At 42.1% G+C, this 22,440-nt stretch overlaps 2 pseudogenes across 2 annotated transcripts; both read right to left on the bottom strand.

The window, feature by feature from the left end:
* Positions 1–128: 128 nt before the first annotated feature.
* On the bottom strand, positions 129–12,763 carry LOC309847265 (spermatogenesis-associated protein 31D1-like; annotated as a pseudogene). Its single transcript has 3 exons — positions 12,691–12,763; positions 2,012–2,072; positions 129–1,787 (listed from the first exon to the last, which is right to left on the bottom strand). The product of its transcript is annotated as a spermatogenesis-associated protein 31D1-like (transcript).
* Positions 12,764–15,573: 2,810 nt separating this feature from the next.
* Positions 15,574–20,617, bottom strand: LOC309847266 (spermatogenesis-associated protein 31D4-like; annotated as a pseudogene). The gene is made up of 5 exons (XR_014316556.1): positions 20,524–20,617; positions 19,996–20,123; positions 19,025–19,070; positions 18,384–18,444; positions 15,574–18,140 (listed from the first exon to the last, which is right to left on the bottom strand). The product of XR_014316556.1 is annotated as a spermatogenesis-associated protein 31D4-like (transcript).
* Positions 20,618–22,440: the final 1,823 nt, after the last annotated feature.

Consider the following 22,440-nt stretch of genomic DNA (forward strand, 5'->3'; position numbering starts at 1 on the left):
TCAGAAAGTGGTTGTTTTTCTGTTTCTAGAATTGCTGTTCTTCTTCTCTTCAATCTGCTGATGGATTTGTAGGTGTTTGCAATATTTAGATAAGCTATCTAGCTGATCTCCTGCTAGCTGAAGTAGTCTCAGCCTGCTACTTCTCCGCCATCTTGACTCCTCCCCCATCTCAGACAAATGGTTTCTTGAGATTTCTGGAACACAGGGACTAAACCCTACAAACTTTCTGTTACTTCTGCAATATGTGCCATTTCAGGTGTTGATTTTCCAAAAAGATATGAGGGTCTGACTCATTCTTGGATCTATGGAAAGACACTGCATAGTCCTAATCTGGGATGAAGAAGAAGATGGGAGGCAGGACTGAAAATAGGCCTGGGTTTTCACCTGAGTGAAAGATGGAGGCTAAGATTGGGGCAGGGTTTGAGATAAGGCCTGGGGATGTACACCAGGGAGAGCAAGGGATTGGGAATAAGGAAGTGATGGAGATGCTTGCATTTTGATAGCAGAGATATTATGAATTCCTTGAATAAGACAGTGTGACACTCTAGTGGGGACGTACTACTAGAAAATAGGACAGTGGCTATGAAGGACTCACTCTGTAAAGAAAGAAGACCTTGGAAGTGCTGGGTATATTTCTGAAGCAAGTTCCCTGCCAAAGCCTTGATATAGAGGAACTGTTGATAGAGAGCTGATCTGGTTTGTCTTCAGTGTTCCAGCCAGTTTTGTGGGCTGTAGTGAACTGTACATCAAATGGCTGCAACAAATTCCCCAAAGACGTCCATTGGTATTTTGACCACATTTGTTTGGAAAATGGCCCCTCCTGCTTTCTTCTCTAACATCAGAAAGCCATTGTCTCTCCAAGAGGGCCTGGGAGTTAAAGTCAGGGAAAGAAATTCCACTGGCCTCATTGTGCTTAGTAGCAGAGTTTCTCCAGAGATAGGTTTCTGGTTGATGGAGGTAGACTTGCTCTTGCTGAGAACTGGAGTGTGATAATGTGGGGAGGAACATGTTCTTGGCATGAGCCTGCCAGGAGGAGAAATCTGAACTTGACAGACTTGAAGAATCACTATGTCTGATTATTGGGACATTAGTGGACAACCCACCAGGGCTCTCTAGAGATGACTTCTCAGGAACATGGTTCAATGAAATGGAAGTCGGTTTGGATTGAGTCACAAAGGGCAGTTTGGCAGTGGCGAAACAGTTGGTGGAACATGATGACAAGCAAATGAATCAGTGGGATTCCTTGTCTGAGACAGATTTGGTAAGAGGTTTATATCTTGTGAAATGGTGGGGTTAAGAGCAGAGATGGTATTTAGAGGTTAAGTAGCCTCTGGTTGGACAAGAGAATCTCCTTTCTGAATGTCATATAGTTTGAAAGGGGGAATGGCAAGGGGATGGGATATGGAATGGCTCACTGGAAACTGAGAATCCAAGGCTTTTGACTCTAGTAGCAGAGAGTGACCAGGGTGTGAGGGTAAGAAAAAATCAGCTAAAGGGGTCATTGGGTTAGGTGAGAAGATGGTGGGGACTGGTAGAGAAGGCTCAGACAAAGGGGCTGGTATTAGGTCTCCTGGGCAGACTACTGAGAAGTCAGGGGATGAAGTTTATGATGAGTCAGTCACAGGAGGGGTGGAAGCCAAGGGGATAACAGAGGGAGCAGCATCTTCCAGAGCCTCAGGGAACAGCAGCTGATCCATCTAAGCAGTTGTGGTATTACACACATCACAGAGGGAGTCTCAACATAACAGTTGACAAAAGTGGATGGTATCATGATGCCACCTAGGGGGCTGTGGGAGACAGGAGGTACAAAGCTGCAGTCAGGACCAGAACAAATATGAGTGACCCTGGCAAAGGTAGTCCCCCACATTCACATCCCCAGGACTTTCAAATTCTAACTCTGAGGAGTTTCCATCCCATGTCAATTCCAGGCTTCCCTGAGGCTCTAGAGGTTCAAAGACTCTGCTTAAAAGGGAGGTACAGGAAAAAAAAAAAAAAAGTAATGTTTAGTTACCTTTGTAGAAGAGAAAGCACATTTCTTACCTCTTCTACTTGACTCTGGCAAGTTCTCCAGCCTGGGAAACCAGGAGATAGATGAAGATAGAAGCAAAAGATCTTATAAGAAGCTAAGTAGAGTGTCCTTTACATGATACTCTTGGTAGATTGGACTTGCAGAGCTCCAAGAATTAGGATATAAGGTCACGTGGTCAATGCTAATAATAATAAGACTTATATTGTTCTATCATTCACAATGGGCTTTTATACATATTATCTATGCTATGTAATACTGAAAACCATCCTACGTGGATCATAGGTCAATGGTCATCTCAAAGAGGAAATTGAGTAGCCATGATGTCACAAGTCTTTCACAAAGTCAGGAGACAGATATTCTGACTCTTGACATCTCACATTGCCATCTAATGGGCAACACCCATTGTCCAGATCCATCACTTCTTCATGCTCAGTAATGGTCAGATCAGGGAATCTGAGAAGGGTTTTGTGATCTGACTACCTTTCCATGAGCCTCTCTTCTTGGGCCTCTGTTTTCTGAGAGGGAAAGTGTCTAGCAGCTGGCATCCTCTGAGATCATGGACCTGAGCCCTTATGGAGAGAACAGCAAGGATCACCCTTGGAGAGTTCAGGTGGAATAGGCAGACCCTTACCTTTCAGAGTCCCACCTTTTCTCCTCCTCTTGGCTCTGCCCTGATGTTAGAACAAAAATAAAAAAGAATGAGGGGGGTTGGGACCCATGTCTAAATCTTCTTTCAGAAATGGAGACATTCTTTATCCAAGAATAGTAGGACTTTAATTAATAGAACTTCGTGTTCCTTGCTTTTTTCAGTTTTTAAGGTGATAAAGTATTGTCAATATTTACTTCTTTGAAAAACTCAGAGGAGGATTTTGTCTGGGAGGTCCACACTTGATACTCTCAGTCAGAAGTCCTTTGTTCAATGAGGACATAGAAAATGAAACCCAACACTCACATCTATGCTGCCTCAGGTAGGACCCTATATCCCAGGTCATAGCTTAGACCCCACTGTCTTCTTAGAGGTTTAGCAGTGTTCTCCTGATCAGCCCAGCATGAAGGAAGGCTTGATCGAGTGATGCTGGACATGGGAATGTGACTCACAATCAGCTTCTGGGAAACTTACACAGACCTTACACAGTCTCTTACACAGACCTCCTACTCTCAAAATAACCCAATTCAGGACTACAGAATCCCTGTATTTGGGATTTTAACCAAGATCCGTCACCATACCCAGATAGACTGTGAGTTTCAGGGAGAAACCTTAGTCCTTCCTTAACCCTTACCCCTGCCAGGCCTCTTTTCCTAGAAGAACGGGTGTCTGTTCTCTTAAGACTTCCTATTTTAGGTATTTCTCTAGCCCTATCAAAAGCATTTAGAAATCTGGGAAATGGAACAGGAAAACAAAGAATCCATTCTCTGAAGGACAACCTCTGGATTGAACAGACTGAAAAACTGAACAGACTAATAATGAATGACTTTTCTTGGAATGATAGTGACAAACCACTACCTCAAATCTCCAGAGAGTATCAATGCGGAAAATCATACCTAAGATTAGCTTACCTGAAATAGAAAGCACTGAAGGCTCAACACTCTGCTCCTGGTAGGAACACTTAGAAACTTTAACAATTTGCTGGAGAATGCATATGGCCTAGCATGACAGTGATAAATTCCTGGAGTCACAGTCTGATGGGAGCCCCCCACTTATATGGGTTTTATTACTAGGAACCCAACCTTGTTTTCATAATAAAGAGCTACTTGCCCCCCAAATGTTTTCTGGCATTTTCTGGCCAGTAAGAATAGGGTTAGGGAGATAGGTAACCATTTTGAAAACATTGTGAAATATTCCCAGAGTGTTTTCTATAAAGGAAGCCTACTCAGAGGGGAAAAGCCTACCACAGCATTATGCCCCATGGGAGAAGGTCAATTACCCAACTACAGCCACCGCCTCTAGGTTTCCTCTCTCATCCAAAGAGTGGAACAAAACAAAACAAAAATCTCTGAAACACTAGTGAACATCACAATCCAGGAACATAAGGCCATCATTAAAAGATGATGATTAATCATATCCCTTTGCCTGACACCTTACTACAGTATTGACAGCTCTGGTGTAGGAACAGGATCACAGCTAAAAAGAGCTACAAGGTATAGGTTTTATTTAGGGAGATTTAGGGAAACCTAAAGACACTAGGGGAGACAAAAACAAGGACACTAGAGGAAACGGCAGCCTCTGATAGGTATAGCTACAGTAAATATTAAACACACCCCAACACCTAACCAGATTAACATAAGATTTCACATTAATGGTCTCTTTATTTCAGTTCCGATTACCCAATACATTATTTTTGGCTTTCAAAGAAAAATTACAAGACATGCTAAAAGGCAGGAAAAAGCAAACTATTAAGACAAACCAAGCATCAGGTGTACAGATTCATAAATGACACATTTCAGAATTCTCATATGTGGAAGCTAAAGTAACCACGATCATTATGATAAGGGCTCTAATGGAAAAGGTAGACGGCATACAAAAGCAGATGATGTATGTAAGCTGAGAGAAGGAAATTCTACAAAAGAATCAAAGGAAATACTAGAAAACAAAATCAGTATGACAAATGAACAATGCCTGTGATTGAATTATCTATAGGTTGCATACAGTCAAGGAAAGATATGTGAGTCTGCATAAATGTCAGTAAAAACTTGCCAAACTGAAATACAAAGAGAAAAAGAATTTTCTTAATCCTAAAATCTAGAATATCAAAGAATTGAGTTTCAAACTGTGTAATATATATGTAATTGGAATACCAGAAGAAGACAGAACAGAAAAAATTTTTGAGGTTTTAATGGCCAAATAATTTCCAATATTAATAACAGATTCATGATACATTGTGAAAGTTCAAAATACACCAAGCAGGGAAATACTAAAAAAGTCTATACCTGGACATATCATATTCAAACTATAGGAAAACAAAAGATAAACTTTGAAAGAATCCAAAGGGAAATAGAAACACTACTTCTAGAGGAAAAAAACTCAAGAATCATGACCTACTATCATAAACCATGAAAGTAGGAGATTGGAGTGAAATGTTTAGTGTTGAAAGAAACAACCACCAATCCAAAATTTTATATCTATTGATATTATCCTGCAAAAATAAAAGAGAAATAAAAACTTAGACAAACAAAACAGGGAATTCATCACCAACAGACCTGCCCTGCATAAATGTTAAAAGAAGTTCTTTGGCAAGAAGGGAAATAACTCAGACCTACATAAAGGAAAGGAAGAGAAGGAATGAATCAGGGTCAAATAAAACTTTCATTCATCTTATTCTCATTTGACCTAATAATAATAATGATAATGTGTTGGGTGATTATAGTATATGGATAAATGAAATGAATGGCATCAATGTTACAAGGGACAGGAGGAATTGGACACTCCTGCACTATCTATGAAGTGATATAACATTATATGAAAGTGGGCTTATAGTAGTTACAAACTCTAGGATAACCACTAAAATATTTTTAAACATAATAATTGATAGACTAACAAAAGTGAGAAAATAGAATTATATATAATGCTTGTTTAAAACCAGAAAAAAAAAAAACAGAGAAAGAGGGAAAGGATAGGTATAATGAATAGCAAATAGTATGGACAAGGGAGAGATATTAATCCAACTATATTTAAAAATCACTCAATGGAAGTGGTCTAAATTCACCAATTAAAAGAGGAGACTGTCAGAGAAGATTAAAAACAAAACAAACAAACAAACAACAAAAAAAAAAAACCCCAAAACAAGACCCAATTATATGTTGCCTATAAAATACCCACATTAAATACAAAGATACAGATAGATTAAAAGCAAAGGGACAGAGAAAAATGTGCCATGCTAACACTAATGAAAAGAAAACAGGAGTCACTCTATTACTTTTGGACAAAACAAACTTCACAACAAGGAAAATTACCAGGGGTAAAGAAGAGCATTACACAACAACAAAAGAGGTCAATTCTCCAAGAAGACAGAACACTCTTTAACAGGTACACATGTAACAACATAGTGTCAAAATATGTGAGCCAAAAACTGGTACAACTGCAAGAAAAAATGGATGAATCCACTGTTATTGTTGGAGATTTCAACAGCCATTATCAGAAATTGACAGATTCAGCAGGCAGAAAACCAGTAAAGATATAGTTGCCCCAAACAACATTATCAATCAACTTGCTCTAATTGACATTTATAGAATACCTCATCCAACCACAGAATACACATACTTTTCAAGCTCACATGGAATGTGCGCTAAGATGGACCATATTCAAGGCCACAAAACACACCTTAACAAATATAAAATAGAAATTACACACAGTATGTTTTCAGACCATAATAGACCTAAACTAGGAATCAACTACAGAAAGATAGCTGGAAATCCCAATATGTTTAGATTAGATTAAATGACACACTACTAATACACAGGCCAAGCAAGACTCAAAAGAAAATAAATATTTTAAACCAAATGAAAATTAAAATACAACTGAAGGGGTGCTTAGGTGGCTCAATTGGTTAAGCGTCTGGCTCTTGGTCTCAGTTCAGGTCTTAATCTGAGGGTCATGAGTTCAAGCCCTGTCTTGGGCTCTACACTGAGCATAGAGACTCATAAAATAAAATAGAATAGAATTAAAAAACAAACTACTTAGTATTTCTAAGATTCAGCAAAAACATCATTTCGAAGTTGTTTTGAATTCATCTATTTGGAAAGAAAGATTTAGTATCTCTGAGAGACTTTACTTACCTGATTGAATTTCTATTTCCAAAATACTGCTAAACACAGTTTCCTCTTTCAGTAGCACAGCACCAGGAGGAGGAACCCCACCCAACCCAGGAAGGCAATGATGGGAAGACTGAGCAAGTGTAACTGGAGTTCAGCCATGGTGCAATAAGGCTTCTCAGACAAAGATGATTCACATCACTGAAAATGCACTCCTGCCTCAGGCAGCTGAGCATGGAGAATCCATGTGCTAGACTAGAGTTCCAGGCCCACATCACAGGGCTTTAGTTCAGACACCAAAGATAACTGAGTGTTGGGAAGGAGACAGCACAGGAGAGAGAAACTCACATGCAACGCTTCCCCCACTATCCAGCCCAGCAGATGTGTCCATCCTTCCTGGCCTGTTAGATGCCTCCAGCCTACCTTCCTTCTCCACCTAGTCACATATCATATATTTACCTCAGTGAAATGTTCTCGGTCCCCTGTTACCCTGATATCACCTGAGACCCTTCTCACTGCTTGGTGATCTCACTTTGGACCTCAATTCATCTCTAAAGGTTTGCTCTACCCCAGGATTTACATTCTCAAGATCTACTCTGCCTTCAGCTGCAGCTCTCCCTCAAGCATTTTAACCTGTATGAAACCAGAAATAGACTCAGCAGCCCCACCCTCATAGCTTCTCAAAAGTAGCCCCACCCTCATAGCTCCTCAAAAGTATTCAAAAGGTTCACTGAAAAGCATGAGAAAGCAGAATAGCCTGTACCAAGGAACAGAAAGCATGACCAAGAGGGAGACAAGGGCACAACATATCCATGGAACTGAGGAAAACAATTTAAAAACTTTTAGTAATTCTTTCATTTCCCCAAATCCATCTTAGGCTATTCATGCCCTATAGGTTCTCTACCACAGGTATAGTGTCTTGCCCTGATGCTCCCTCTTTCCTCTCTGTCAAGTCCCCCTTTTCCTCCCAACATTTTTAAAGGTTCCTTTATCTTACAGAGCAAGTGTGCTGCATCACAGCAGACCAAACTCACCTTGATTTAGGAGGTAGGCTCCTCTATCATAATGTCTAATGAGCGCAACTGTAACTATACCTAGCAATACCTTTTGGTTTTTTGAATGACACCTATGTTTATTTCTTCCATGAAAAGTGTTTTTCCCATATACCTTCTACCTTACCTTTTCACCAAAATACCTTATTGTCATCTCTACCAATTTTAAATGATAATGTCATTATTGTTGATGGTTATATGTATTTATTTCTTCTCCCCATGTACCTAGTCATTTAATAGTTGAAACCATTATGGCTTCATTATTTAGATTATAAACAGTTGAAATTAAGCCCTGTATCATTTCCTTACTTGACCTGCCTACATTCCCTCGCTGATGAATCAGTCTTGGCCCTAGACACCCAATCCTTTCCCTCCCATATGACGAGGGTTTGCCAGTAATGACAGCCTTCTTTTCCCTCTTAACCTGTGTCCACAGCTTCACCATTGTCTCTCCCAAAGGAAAGTAGACTTCAAGCCCACCCCACTTCACATACCTCCCTTGACTACAGGACGTATGTCTGTTAAGAAAAAATCCTTCCACATATCTTTGAATTTCTGGAATTGTTTTTGAATAGGCCCCTATGACTCACAATTATAAAAACATACTTTAAAGTCTGAGCAAGATAAGCTCCACCCCAAAAAATTTCCAGGTGTGAAGGGGTTATAAATATGGCACATGGAATTGATTTTTCAAACCTGGCCTTGTTCTAAAAGAGGCTGAGAAACTGATCCCAATTAAAGGAAACTAAAGATTCTCAGCAACTGGATGTAGTATGTGACTCTAGACTAAATCCTGTAAGGAGGTTTACACACACACACACACATACAGGACATTACTTGATGATAGAAATGGAATTTGAGTGGGGGAAATAGTTAAAAGTCTTACATCAACGTGAAATTTACCGAAGGAGAAAACTGTGCTGTCAGAGAATATTCTTTTTAATAAGAAATACACTATGAAATATTCAGGGAGAAGGTGCATGATGCATGAAATGTATTCTCAAATATTTAAGAATGCATGCACAGTTTACATAGGCATATATATGTTTTCCTATAGAGAGAGAAGGGGAAGGAGAAAAGGAGAGAGAGATTGTAAACAGATCAAAATCTTAATAGGTAAATCTGGATAAAGGGTATATGGCTTTACCATCTATGTGACTTTTCCACAACTTTATTTTCAAATATATTTTTAAAATAAATTTAACCCAACCTTTGAGACTTCTTGCTTTGATTCCAGAAGCTACTGCCTCCACCATACCCCAACCCCAGATGTGTGCAATGCCAACTTTAAAACAGTTGTCTCAAGTTTTGTCCAATGCAAGAAACGTGGAATCTTCTCTGCACATTTGAAACATGCTAACATTTCAACAAGGTTTTACAAATTTGGCAAAGAGCACCCCAACTAAAAAAAAATTTTAGAAATTATATACAATATAAAACAAACAACAAAGAACAAAAATTCAACATCAACATTGTTTACTAACACGGAACACCTAATTTCCTTTTTCTCTAGTGCCACCTGGTTGCTCCTCTCCTGGGTTTTGCAGTGTGAATTGATTTGTCAGTTCTTTGTTTGCTCTGCTAGTCAGTTACCAGTCCTCCACCAGACTTCCATCTTCCAAAAATGTGTTGACAACCTTTGGCCTTTATGCTTCCCTTCTTGTCATCTTTAAGCATTTATTTTTAAATACTTTGTTTTAAAATCTTTATTGAAATACAGCTCACATATCATAAAATTCACCCAATTAACATGTATAATTCCTTGATTTTCAGTATATGCTTCACAGCAGTGAATTTTAAAATGTTGTCATGACTTAAGAGAAACAAATCTGCAACCTTTTGCTATTATTCTCCTCTCCCCTCCTCCCTCTGGCTCTAAGATGAACTCCTTTCTGCTTCTAGATTTCCCTATTCTGGATATTTCATGTGAATGGAGACATATGTGGTCATTAGTGACTGGCTTCTTTCATTTAACATGTTTTCAAGGTTCATCCCTCTTGTGGCATGGATTGGGCTTTTTTATTCCAAAAAATATTATATCATAAGGATATGTTATATTTTATTTATCCATTTCTCAGTTGACAGATGTTTGGATTGTTTCCATCTTTTGACCTTTTCATAAGATAACTACGAACGTTTGTTTATAAGATTTTTTTTTTAAGATCTTTATTTATTTATTTGACAGACAGAGATCACAAGCAGGCAGAGAGGCAGGCAGATAGAGAGAGGAGGAAGCAGGCTCCCCGCTGACCAGAGAGTCTGATGCGGGGCTCGATCCCAGGACCCTGGGATCATGACCTGAGCCAAAGACAGAGGCTTTAACCCATTGAGCCACCCAGGCACCCCTGTTTACAAGCTTTTGTGTAGACCTATGTTTTCATTTCTCGTGAGTATATACCAAGGAGTGGAACTGCTGGGTCCTATGTTCGTTCAGCCTATGTCTAACATTTTGAGCAACTGCCATACTGTTTTCTAAAATTGCTGTACCATTTTTCATTCTCACCAACATTGTGTGGGGGTCCTAATTTCTCCACATTCCCACCAACATTTGTATTCTTTTTGATTTTAGCCATCCTTGGGGGTGTGAAATTTTGGCAAATACTGATTTTGATTTGCATTTTTCTGATGGTTAATGATATTGAGCAGTTTTCATCTAATCTTTTACTTTTAATGCCATTTTGGGAAAGAGGGGAGTGTTTGATCTACTCCATTATAGGTGAAACACAGTAGTTTATTTGAAAAGTGACAGGACATATTTTTCTTCTAAATATTGAAAACACACAATGTCAAGTCTTTAACAACATATATGGTGTTCTTCTATATATTTTTGCATATTACAGTTACTGAGTGATTAAAGGACAGTGAAATTCTGCCCTGAATTTGCTCCGTAAGATTACGTTTTCTGTGGGGTTGAGAAATTCACTCAAATGGCTTCTCAGGGTTGACTATAAGGCAGAGCAGAACTGATTACCAAAGCCTCTAAAGCCCAGTGCCTTTTTGTCACCAATGCTGCATACACCTTTTGTGAATAAGTGTGTAGCACAGGTGATAAACATCCAGGAAATGTGGGAGCTTTAACATGAACACATAGCATATGTCTCAGAGATGCATGGCAAGGTGTTTTACTGGGCCTTTGCACTTTAATCACAGTGTATCACACCCGCCCAATGATAATAGTGCAAATTGGGTGGCAGATATGTGGGAAGTTATATTGTTCTGTGTGCCCTTGGACAAGGTTAAACATTTCTGTAGTAAAAACCATTAAAAAGATGATGTTGGGCGCCTCATAAGGACAGGGAGGAGGGGTCAGAAGGAGACCTGGCAAGGGTAGATCAGCCCATCAAGACAAGAAGTTAGCTCTCTCTCAATAAAGACATTAAGAAAGTGTATTTCCTTTGAGATTGGGAAGGAAACCTCTTTCCATATAACAGGAAGAGGAAAATGAAGAATGGGGAGATATTTTTTGGAAAGATTTGGGTTTCTTTTGTTTTGTTTTGTGAGAAACTCCATCACTGCTTTCTTGCTCCTCTGTGAGCTGTGATCCAGCACATCTGCTGAACAAGTGAAGATGGCCTAATTTTGAGGAAAGTAAAGGAAATTGAAAATAGATATGAGGGCCACCTGGGTGTCTCTCAGTTGGGAATCTGCCTTCAGTTCAGGTGATGACCCTTGTGTCCTGGGATTGAGTCCTGCTCCTTGCTTGGCAGAAAGCCTGCTTCTCCTTCTACCTCCGCCAGTCCCCCTGATTGTGCTCATGCTCTCTCTCAAATGAAATTAAAAGTAAAATAAAATAACTTAGATCTGAGAACACTGAGGAGAGAATGTACTAAGGAAATAGTGACCTAACGCCATTTATTTTGTTCAAGTTAGTAGGTCTCGGATAAGTATTTGTGGAATGAATGAATGATTTCCAGGTAGTGCTGGGGCTGAATTTCATGTGACATCAGTAGACTCAGTTGTGAGTAGACTCAGTTTTGACATGGGAGATTTAATCCAACAATAATCAGTTACATACAGAAAGGCATTTCTTAAAAAGGCAGAGAGACAGGATTTTGCCAGACAGGAAGGACTGAAGGGAATTAGATGGGGTCATTCACTTGTACTAGAGCCTGTTTTGGTTTTTTTTGTTTTGTTTTTTAATTGAAGAATGGTTGATACAATATCACATTAGTGTCAGGTATGCAACTCTATGCTGTGCTGTGCTCACCACAACTGCAGCTACCATCTGTCACCAGATAACACTGTTCCAGTACCATGGACTCTATTTCCTATGCTGGACTGGTGCTTTTTAAATGTTGGTTACCCGACAAGCCATCAGCGAGGAAAGGAAGAATAAGGCCTTGCTGGATAGGCAAGAAGTGGAAAGTGGATGAGGTGGAGTAGAAAAATTAGCAGGGACACATAAGCTGGAAGGACAGGGGCATGAGGCAGGAGGACAGAATGTCAGACTATAGGATTCCTGATGGCAGTAGTATTCCTGATAAGCTCTATAGGGTGGCACAAAGTGCACTGGTTTGGCCATAATGGACTCTAAAATGAGATTATATAGGAATCAGCAGGTGGGGTTACTAGCTGGTCTGTCAGCATAGATGTTAGAGCCTCCTGTACCCCCTTCCTCACCTCTTCAGGCTCCCTGCCCAGGGCCCCTTCCCACTTTATTATCCCCCTCAGGGCCTCCACAGCATCAAACATGCATTCTTTCTGTGACCACAACATTCAAATAGTGTAGGGTCAATGATAACCTGGACAAGAAGCTACAAGTATGGTAGTGAGAGAGGTCATGGACATTTTTTTGTTTTAACCCTGAGCAGTCCTGAGTCTGTCCAGAAGACTACCTCAGGTGTTCTCTAGCACACTCACCCCATTTTTGAGTCCCAGTCTGAGGTGGAGTTGCCTTCCCTCCAGAGCCCTGTTGTGTGGGAATGTGTGCCATCATGGACCCCCCCCCCCCCACCAAATAACCATTCCATTGAGTTCCATGATAAGCCTCCAAACATCTGTATCCTGGTACACAGTCTAGAACTTACCTCTGGTTCATAAGTTGCACGTCTTTTGGGGAAGAGCTACCATGGCTCCACTAAGGCCGTGAATATTGAAGGTGGCATACTGCCATCCTAGCCATAGTAAAGGCCGTATCTTATATATTGTCATTGAGCGTGGATGGAAGGCAGGCACCAAGATCACCTTCCCCCAAAGGGGATGCCATGCCTGACAGCCTGCAGGTATTGCTTGCATACTCAAGGAACAGAACCATGCCTTTTTGGTATAAGGCATCGGTAGGCTGTGCCAGGCTCTAGTCTGCCTCAAGTGGTGGTTTCTGGATCAGACTGAGGAAGGAGGAGAGAGGGACAGGGTCCTGTGAAGGGGATGATTAGACAAACTTTTGTTCTACCAGCAAGGTCCCTCTTTCACCTTTTCACTTCTTCAAGGGTGTCTTATCCTAGAAGGTGGTTGCTGCCTTCAGTCAACATTCCTACCACTAACAGCTAAGTGATGCTTTTGTTCTGCAAAAAACATCCTCAGTCCAGCAGCCTGAAGAAACACCCAGGGAAGGGAAGCACTTCCAGTGGGAAACCTCAATGTCAGGGTTTAATGTGACTCACAGGACAGATTCTTCAACATCATCTAGGGTATTCTTTAATTCTACCCCAACAAGCCCAAGATCAACCCAAACAACAACCCCCTCCCCCTAAAAAAACACTCCCATTCAGAGTTCATCCACCTGTGGGATCCTCTGATCACTGACTTCCAAATGATTAAGCTACTGTAACACAGTAACGGTGAAGAAATAAAGTGGCTTAATCATTATTTTCTGAAAACGATATCTGTCTTTGATCCTCCTCAGATATAGACTTTCTGTAAAGTGTGTAAAACATTCAATGAGGGGAGAGGTGTGAGCTGCTATACATTTTCAGTAAGTCTAAGCCATGGGACAGGAGAGAGAGTGCATCTTCATCAGAGAGGAAATGGGCATTTGGGGGCACTTGATACATATTTCCCAAGAGGTCCAGGAGACTGGTCACCTTTTAGAAGCCGAAGGAAGCAATCAGTAACAGCTGAACTGAGTTACCCAAAACCCATGCTCCCAAGACAGTACACAGAACAGACCTGACTTTATTAGAGAAACATTTATTCCTCACAAGGGATTATATTGGGGTAGGAAATGCCCCCCAAAACCCTCTCACTGGAAATTCTGAAGAAGGGTTTTCTATCTAAACAGTAGACACGCGTCTCTGCACACAGTGCCTTCAGGAATTTTGAGAGTGGCTGGAGGCCTTATGCCCATAGGTGGCCTTTGGGTGTGGCGCAGGCTCCTTGAGGGGCATGGAGAGGGGATACCTCTGATGTGGTAGCTGCTCCTTAAATGCCACAACTTTCTGGGGCTGTGTGTCCTTGTTTCTGAGCTGTCTGTTACTTCCAGTAAGGCCTTGGCCAGCAAAGACAGCTTCTTGCTGGCAGGACCTGATATTTGTCTCCTTACCAGCGGGAACCTTGTAGTTGAAAGGAAACCCGGGGACAGGCTGTGCCTGGGCCTGCACTTGTGCTTTCTGCTGAGTTTTCCCAAACTTGGTTGGGGAGGGAATGGGCTGCTGAGGGCAAGTGCTGTCTATTGGACACCGATGCCCCATTCTCTCCTCTTGGAACTTCCCAACAGCTACCATGATTTTCTGAGCTTCAGGTGTCCTGGTAAAGGCAGCTCTACCATAAAGTAGGCCTCTGCTTTCCACAGATAGGGGACTATGCTTCTCCTGGAAGTTTTCTTGCCTTTTTTTGTTTTTGTTTGTTTTCTTGCCTTCTGCATTTTATCCCAGGAGTAAGCCATTGCAAAAAATCCTGAAAGAAATAGTGAAAGCCTTTTCAATAAAAAAAAAAAAAAAAAGACTCTTCTGTGGAAGACTTTCAGGAGGCAGCTGAACTTTCTGTGATAGGGTCTGGGAAGGCTAGCTTCCCAGCTTTACCTTCAATACTGCATCCTGAATAGGGAACCTCTTCTTCGCTGCCACATCTTCAGTGGGGAACCTGTTCATTCTCGGTTGGGATATTCCCAGTCCTAAATCCCCCTCCACCATGCTCTTGTGCCTTGGAACCTGGAGGCCTCATGGTCTTTGCAGCCGGTGGGGGATTCTTATTCTGGCACTTCCTTAGGACATGCTTAGGGACCCAGGACTCCTGTTGTTCCATAGTAATTTCTGTGTCCTCTGGATGGACATGCAGCACCTGGGAAGCTCTCATGTCCCCATGGTAGACACCTTGAGTCAGTGAGGCCTTATAAGTCGAATGATCTGAGGCAGGGGGCAGGCCAGTGTATGGGGCTTGGACCTGGCTATGCTCCCTGTTCTCCAGCATAAGCTTTAACTCGTGCAAGAGTTGTTCTTTGAGATTCAATGATTTAGGATCTTGCGGAATTGGTATGTTTGGTGGGATGGTGGTTTTGACTTGATGCTCATTCCCCTGTATAATTTGAGAGCTAACTGGCTTGTTGGTTGTCAAGATGCTAGGTTGTGATTGATGTGTATGGAATTCCTTGGTCCTGAATATCTCCCTGGACTCTGTGGGCACAACAGGTTCTGGATTAATCATCTTTATGCCTTGTTGCCTTCCTCTTCCAGCACCAGAATTTGCACTCTTACCCTTTGGCTCATGTCTGAACACACCTTGCCTTGTAGGCAGCCTTGGGGAGCCGTCTGCTGCCTATGGCATCATGTCTGACAGATGTAAGAGTCTGGCTGCTGTCCTTAGTTTTCAGAACATCCTCTGACAACTGATGATATTAGAGGGTGATTGTCTTAGAATTCTACGTTCTTCCTTGCCCACAGTTGAGGTGACAGGGAGAGGATGATCGGGGATGGGGGCTGAATTTGCTGTTCCTGCTTTGTCTCCATGGTGAGATTTCAAGGTCCCATCAACGGAGTATGTGGACTCTTTTGATTTAAAGTGCTGCATGGATTCAAGGACCCTAGGGGGTAGGCCCCAAGTCACCTTCTTATTAAACCTTTTAATATGGTCTTCGAGCTTCTGTTCTGCACTAGGTTCAACAAAGGGAAGCTCCTGGAAGGTATTCAGGGAGTCATCCTCAACCTCTGATGGTGACAAACTTCTCTGTTTTATTTCAGTCTGGGATTTCTCAGAAAGAAGTGATGTCTGCTTCATAGTATACCATGAATTATGCACAGTCCCAGGCAACTGACCCTCATTGATTTCCTCAGACTTTCTGCATAAATGTATCTTCAGGGCATTTTCAAGTTGTTTCTGACCCATAGTCTCCACAGACACCATGGAGTTTTTCACTGCTGGGCTCCTAAGTTCTTTCTCAGAATCATACCCCATATCATTATCTGAAGAGCTAACTGGGTCACTCAACAGATAATCTTTTAGACCATTCTCTGGGTTGTGTCCCTGATCTTTCTCCAGGTAATCTTCTTACTTTGCCAGGTCATTGTCCTCTAGCAGAAGAATTTCTGGGCCCTCCACATACACGCTTTTTGACATACTCCATCTGATCTGACTCTTACTAGAGATCCCCGAGCGTCCACTATGGCCCTGAGACTCACGTAGATGTGGAAGAGTACTTGGACCGCTCATCAGTGCGAGAGGCTCCTAGATCCTGCGGGGCAGGCCCCACCACTGTTGGATGAGCCTCTTTCGAAGGTGACTCTCTAGTTTTCTCCAAAGCTCTTCAGAGGAAACTGTCCAGGAGGGACAGAGATTACAACTTGGGCCTTGGTGGCCTTGTGGCTGAGAGAAGGGTTAGGAGCTGAAGGGCAGTAGTCCTCCTGGGGTCTTTAGTGGGTAAACCCCACACACGTTTCTGTACTTTCTGTAACACGTTCTATTCCAGATGTTGCATTTCTGTTGACGCGAAGCTCTCAGAATCATTTTGAGGTCTGTGAAAACACACTCCACAGATCTTGATGTCAGGTAGAGGACCAAGGCAGGATTGGGAGTGGGGATTGAAGGTGGGCCTGGGGATGGACATGAGGGAGAGGTAGGGGCTGGGTTTGAGGCAGGAGTTGAGGCGGGTTCTCAGGCAAGGATGGAGGAAGCGGATGGGGAACTACTGGGGATTCCTGCTCTGGGGAGGCATTCGAGATGTTATCTGAGGCATCAGTAGCACGGAAGAAGGACTCACTCTGCGGAATTTGGAGACCCCAGAAGAACTGGATGGGGGTTTGCTGTAAATGGCCCTCCTCCAAGGTTGTAGGATATGGACACTGCTGATGCATAGGCAGCTCCTTTGATTGGTCTTTGCTGCTCCAGAAAGGAAGGGAGGATGCCAAATCATGCTTATCAGCAACTCTTTGCTTTGGAAAAGAAAGCTTTGCTCCCTTCCACTTGAGGAAGTCACACCTCTTTTGAACTTGTTTCTCTAGAAGTGCCAGGGCATCAGGGCTGAGAAGTGAGAGGTTACCAGGCTCTGCAAGGTTGGCTGCAGGGTCTCCCCGGAGGAAGTCTTTGAAGAATGGAGGGCCAGACAATGGAAATCACGTGGAGCCAGGGTTGAAGGGAAGAAGTCTTTGGCATGAGTTTGCCACCAAGGGAGGTCTAAAATTGACAAGCTGGAGGGGTCAATGCCTGTGATTGCTGGGACATAAGTAGACAACCCACAAGAGCTCTGTGGGTGTGAGCTCTCTGGAACAGGCTTCCTTGAGATGGAAATCAGTTTAGATTGAGTCACAGATAAATTGCAGTCTGGCAGTGGTGAAGCAGACCGGGTTGGTGGTGTGTGGTGACAAACAAAGGTCTCAGTGGGATTCACCCTCTGGGACAACCTCAGTAAGGGACTGACATCTTGAGAAAGGGTAGGGTCCAGAGAGAAGTGGTATTTAGAAACACTGTCTCTGTTTGGACAATATGGTAACTCTATGGGCATGATGTAGTGGGATAGGAGGAAAGGCAAGGGGCTGGGATGGGTAATGGTCCCTTGGGAATTTGGAATCCACGGGAGGAAAAGGCTTTGGTGGCAAAGAATCACCTGGTGGTGAGGGTGGGTAAAAGTCTGCCACAGGGATCACTGGGTCAGGTGAGAAGATGGAGGCAGGTGGCAGGGAAGGCTCAGGCAAAGAAGCTGATATCCGGTCCCCTTGAGGGACTGCTGAGAAGTCAGGGGAGAGAGTTAATGATGAAGAAGTCACATGAGCTGTGGAAGCCAAGGGAGTAGAATCTTCCAGAGCCTGCAGGAATAGCAGCCGATTGATCTCAGCAGTTGTGCTATTACATACTTCACAGGAGGGGTCTGGACATAATGGCTGATGAAAATGGATAGTATCATGATGCCACCAAGGGGGCTGCAGGAGACAGGAGGTACAAAGCTGCAGTAGGACCAGAACAAGGGGATGAGGACATGCAGGCCTGACAAGGGTGGGGCCACCTGAAGCCTGATGCCCCTTTACAATGCCCCACCTTTATGACTTGACAGTGTACTCAGTAGCCTTCACCCCAATATCTGTTCCTATGGAAACCCCCTCCCATGGTATGACAGACTGCAGTGAATCCTGCAATTGCATAAAACGTGCTCTAAGAGGCAACAGGATAGAAGGGGAAAGACTGGTCACCTTCTTAAAACAGAGATCAGCTTCCGGGTCTCCTCTACTTCCCGTTGGTACCATCTGTCATCTGGGGAAACAGGAGAATGAGTTATATAGTGAAAGTAGAAACATAGGTAATAATACAGGATTCCCCTTATGGGACAGCCTTGGCATGTTGGGACTCTGAAAGCCTCAATAATCAATAGATGAGGGCACATGGCCAATGATGTGAAGCCGGTTAGTAATCTTTCTTCTTGTATAATGTACTTTCATGTAAATTTTTCCATGTGATGATCAGACCACCTCCGTGAAACACAAAAGTCAGTGGTTACCTCAGGGAAAAATCCTGAGTATCCATGATGTCACAGAGCTTTCACAAAGTTAGGAGACAGAAGTTCTGACCCTTGACCTCTCACACGGCCACCTAATGGGCAACACTCATTGTTCAGATATCACTGCTTCATGCTCAAGTAATAGTCAGAGCAGGGAATCTGAGAAGGATTTTGCACTCTGGCTACCTTTCCATGAGCCTCTCCTCTGAGGCCTCTGTTTTCTGAGGGGGAATGTATCCAGGAGCTGCATCCTCAGAGATCATGGACCTGAGCCCTTATGGAGAGGACAGCAAGGGTCATTCTTGGAATTCTCAGGTGGAATAGGCAGGCCCTTACCTTTCAGAGTCCCACCTTTTCTCCTCCTCTTGGCTCTGCCCTGATGCTAGAACAAAAATAAGAATGAGGGGGGTCTTACTCTTATCTCAGAAATGGAAACATTCTTTATCTAAGAATACTGTGACTTTAATTAATAGAACTTTGTGTTCCTTGCTTTTTTCAGTTTTTAAGGTGATAAAATGTTCTCAATATTTACTTCTTTGAAACATTCAGAGGAGAATTTTGTCTGGGAGGTCCACACTTGAAATTCTCAGTCAGAAGTCCTTTGTTCTATGAGAACATAGAAAATGAAGTCCAACAATCACATCTGTGCTACCTCAAGTAGGACCCTGTATCCTACTCATAGCTCAGACCCTACTCTTTTCTCAGAGGCTCAGCACTGATCAGCCCAGCATGAAGGAAGGCTTGATCGAGTGATGCTGGACATGGGAATGTGACTCATGATGAGCTGCTGGGAAATTGTTCTCTTACACAGACCTCATACTTTCAAAATAATGCATTTCCGGACTCAAGAATCTCTGTGTTTGGGATTTTACCCAAGACCCACCACCATACCCAGATAGACTGTGAGTTTCAAGTAGAAACCTAAGTCCTTCCTTAACCCTTACCCCTGCCAGGCCTCTTTTCCTAGAGGAACGAATGTCTGTTCTCTTAAGACTTCCTGTTTTAGGTGTTTCTCTGACTCTACCAAACTCATTTTAAAACTTGGGATTAGGGAGCCTAATTGGCTCAGTTGGTTAAGTGTCTGCCTTGGGCTCAGGCCAGGATTCCAGGATCTTGGGATCTAGCCCCACATTGCACTCCTTGTCTAGCTCTCCATCTGTGCCTCTACCCCACTTGTGCTCTCTTGCTTTCTCTTAAATAAAATCTCAAAAAAAAAAAAAAACAAATAAAATTTGGGATTAGGAATGGAAACCATAATAATCAGTGTTGAGCACCACCACCGTCCAGCCCCCACAAGGATTTCTTACCTTTTGGGTAGTTTTGGTTTTCCAAGTTGGAAGTGGAATCCCCACCAGGTAGCACAGGAACAGAAGGAGCAATCCCAACCCACAGGAAGGTGAAGTTGGGATCAGTCTCCAAGCATGTTGAGCCAAAGCTCAGACATGGTTTAGTATCGCTATTCAGAAATGAGAGAACATTCCAGTGTTTGAACTTCATTGTCTGAATCACAAGACAGCCTATACTGTGCACACACTGAATATATATCCTCCCCAGGCCTACATCACAGAGCACTGTCACAAAGAGTTTCTGAGGGTGGGGGAGGTGAGATTCAAAGAGGATGTTCCATTGCCCCTCCCCCACCCACCAGCCCAGAAGACCCCTCCACCTTTCCTAGGTCCTTCAGGTCTACCCTACTCTGGCATCCTATTTTTATACATATTTTCATTATATCATACACTTACCTTTATGAAATTTTCAGTTTGTTCCATCTATAACCCACATATTAATTACCTGGGTCCCTCTTTACCATTAAGAGACCTTAACTTGGGTCTTACCAGTTCCATTGCCTTGCAAGTCTGCAAAAATGCCTGGAATTTTTGCTTGTACTCTGACATTTACACTCAGGATGACATATGTTCTCAAATCCATCTTTCCTATAGAATGTATTTGCCTTACCTGACCGCAGATATAGACCTTAAAGTTCTTTCTTATTTAGTTTTGAACATGTTGCATAGCAAATTTTATTTTTTGTTTTAACCTTTAGGATCTTCAGAGAGGCTAACTTAATTAAAATCAATAATTTACCATTAAATATTCTCAAAACTAAAATCAGTATAAAACAAAATAAATAAACTTTCAAATGATCTTGGAGTGTTAAGTCTGTAGCACTTTTCTGAAGTTAGGAGAGAAACTGCATAAAATCTTTGGGGATGTGCCACACACACACACACACACACACACACACACATGCATGAGTGGGGGAGAGGGGCAAAGAGAGATAATCTTCAGGCAGATGTCCCACTGAGCATGGAGTCCAATGGATCTCACAACCTTTGAGATCATGACCTGAGCCAAAACCAAGAGGTGGCCACTTAACCGACTGAGCCACCCATGCAGACTTTAACTTCATATTTTAGATAACCTTCAACTACTCTTTATGGTTATTAAATAAATATAGATTTTAGAACTTGAGATTGGACTCTGCTTATGTGCAGCAGTATTTCCCAACTACTGCTGTAGAAGACACCTATTAAAGGTACTTACCTTCTTTGATTAGGTATATTGATCTTAATTCAAAGCAAACAACACAACAAAAAAAAAAGCCTCATTGATTTTAAAGATTCTTTCCCTTTTCCATTTGCTCCTCACTTAGTTGGCATGTTGTTATACACTATTCCTACAATTGGCTCCTGGGAAATTGTGATAAATTACAAACAGTAAATCCTGAGTTGATATTTACTGATTTGGCAGTAAGTTGGCATCTCTAAACCAGCTGTGAGTAAATTAGCTGACGTGAGAATACAAGAGAATACATTCTGTATAAAAGGGAATTGAGTTTTTTCTCCTTGTGCTGTCAATCTCCTCTCAGGGTTAAGAACTGCCCCTCACCCCCACCTCACCCAGAGCATTCTATAGGATAACCAGGCTCTTGGGACTATGGAACCAGCTGACTGCAGTAACTGTCTCTTCTTTATTGTGCCCTTTTCTTCCCCATGGTCATCTATTTTATTTCTTCAGAAGGGGATTATGTATACTTGAAAGTTCCCTACTTGTCTGTAACCTTGACGACTTCTTTAATAATCTCACACAGACCGACACTGTGATTTTGTCCCTCCCCTTCCACGTCCACCCCTTTCCACTGTCTTAGTTCCATCTGTTCATAAACATAGCAAAAATAGAGAAAGCTTTCAATGTTTGTATTAAATAAAATCAAATGCATACACCTTCAAGAAAAATTATATGTATTCAAAGAATTCCCTCTTTTTAAACTCTGTAGAGCTGTAGAGCAAAATAGAAGTTCCAGGGTGTAGTTCACATACTTTCTGATTTAATCAGATGAACTTCCTTCTATCGTGATTTAATCAGAAAAATGTATGTTGCTGCCAATATCCTTGAAAAGTTATGAGGTCAACCTCATTCATGCATTCGTCAGTAAATACTGAATGTCTCTTATATGCTGGGGGCTGTTTTAGGAACTTGAGGATATAGCAATGAATAAGACAGACGCAGCTCTCAAAAAAGTTATATTCTATTGTTTATGTGCATGGAGTTGGGTAGTTGATGAGGGCATTAAATTTCTTATTCTTTGTCCAGGGTGTTTAGGTTCCAGTCACTATGGCAGATCAGCATTCAGCAGGCCTCAAATGTCATCATTTGGACTGACTGTGGGCTGGGATGCTAACTGTAGTACAATCTGGAAGCCTCTGTATTATCTTTTGTTTCCAAAAACTTTTTAGATTTTATATTTTTCT

The sequence above is a fragment of the Mustela nivalis genome (assembly GCF_964662115.1).
Source record: "Mustela nivalis genome assembly, chromosome: 13".
Taxonomy (NCBI): Eukaryota; Metazoa; Chordata; class Mammalia; order Carnivora; family Mustelidae; genus Mustela; species Mustela nivalis.